The following is a 2100-nucleotide window of genomic DNA, read 5'->3' on the forward strand; positions in this document are numbered from 1 at the left end:
AAGATTATTGATTATTTCGGGAGCCTTTGATCAAATACAAGTTTTTGCCCAAATGCTCGGGGCTACTTTAGAAAAAATGAAAAGTTTGAGAAAGACAAAATAGAAATGGCAAGAGTCTATGATCAAATACAAGTATTTGTTCATAGCCTCCGGGGCTACTCCCATCGGGAGCGCTCGGTCGCGCACCCGATAGATATGAAAGCTTCGAGAGAGAGTAACAATATAGCGACGAGATGGTATTAATTTTGGAGCCTACAACCAAGCACAAGTCCTTGGCTGTTAGCCTCGGGAGCTACTCCCCATCGGGAACGCTGTTCGCGTGCCCGATGAAATTATAAAAAAGAAGAAAGATAGAAGAATAAGAGAGTATATTTCGAGTTAAAATAACTCTACATATACTCCCATCGGGAGAGCAATATAAGTCATCCGTTGACTCAATAAAATGTGCTATTCCAACAGCCGAATAAGCACTCGACAATATATTCTCAGAGCGCCGAAGTTGCGAATAAATCTCTGAATGCCGCAAAATTTGCGAAGGTAAGACCCCAGATCCGTTTTGTGCGGCGTGGCGCCGTCTCTGACGTCGGTTTGCTACTTTTTTCCGTATCAACAGATACGAAGAAAAATCCTAACGGACGCGTTAGGTACCCGATAAATATGATCGGGACTCTGACGGTAATGGTAAGACCTTAAGCGGCACCTGTCGAAGTTTACACCGATATCCGAGATCATGTCCAAGGACGTGATCTTGAAGTAGGTTTTTGCGGATTGCCACTAGAAGCAGTTAACTAGTACACGATCCGTCGATGAACTAGCCCCAACTACCATTATCTCCGTACAATATAGAAATTTGTATGCAAAGATATGTGCGAAAATTCAGAGTTGTCGAATAAATATAAAAGTGGAGATTTTCCCGACTCTGCGATTCAAGCAAAATCTCGGGGCTATCGACATAGGCACACCCAATGGGCCTGCCGAAAGTGGTACCCGGGGTTTAATGAAGGCCCACGACCCGAAGAATAAGAAGATTCGGAAGCCCAAGATATTATTAAGGAAAGTTAGAGTTGTAATAGAAGTCATCGTTTGTAATCTTGCGGGACGGGTCAGAAACCCTCCCGGACTCTGTAAACTTGTGTATTACGAACCCTCGACTCCACCTCCTATATAAGGGGGAGTCGAGGGACAAAGAAAGGATCGAATCTACTGTCAACACAACCCTAGTTTTTACATTGTCGAGCACTTTTCGGCTGAAACCTTCGAGATCTACTTGCCCTCTACATCCAACGAAACCCTAGTCTACAATCCGTAGGCATTGACAAGTTAATCCCTTGTCAACCGATCCCGATGAATCGGAGCCAGCTGCACCCGATCTCGCCGAATCCGATCTGCGAGACGATGAGATCCTTCCTTCCGACGCGGAAGTGGAACCTTTCAAACGCCATGTCCATGGGCTCCTCCGGATACGCATATGCATCCATACGGGAGGGTGGGCGAGGAACAAAATCGACTAGAGCGGTTTCGATCTCGTTTACTTCGATCCATCGCGTTGCTTGCTACCGAGGATGTTGATGATGTCTGAACGTGCCATCGAGATCGAGAACCTTGTCGCCTCTAATTCCCACGGTACGCGCACCAATTGATAAGGGATTAACTTATCAATGCCTACGGGTTGTAGACTAAGGTTTAGTTGGAAGTAGAGGGCAAGTAGATCTCGAAGGTTTCCTGCCGGAAAAGTACTCGATCGCTATGAAAAACTAGGGTTGCGTGAAAACAATGAATCGATCCTTTCTTTGTCCCTCGACTCCCCTTATATAGGAGGCGGAGCCGAGGGTTTCGTGATGTACAAGTTACGTAGTCCGGAGGGTTTCTTGAACCGTCCCGTAATAATTACAAGTTGATATTCCTAATACAACTCTATCTTTCCAAACTATCATGAAACTTCGGGTCGTGGGCCTCCGAGAAACCCATGGTACCTTCTTCGGCAGGCCCATTGGGGATGCCTATGTCACTTGCCGCTTGCAAAAGCGCGCAGAAGATCTTGACGGTGCCACAATCGGGCAAAGCACCTCCACACTCAGTCACACGTTCGGTGTTGATGAC

This window comes from Lolium rigidum, chromosome 3 (genome assembly GCF_022539505.1).
Source record: "Lolium rigidum isolate FL_2022 chromosome 3, APGP_CSIRO_Lrig_0.1, whole genome shotgun sequence".
Taxonomy (NCBI): domain Eukaryota; kingdom Viridiplantae; phylum Streptophyta; class Magnoliopsida; order Poales; family Poaceae; genus Lolium; species Lolium rigidum.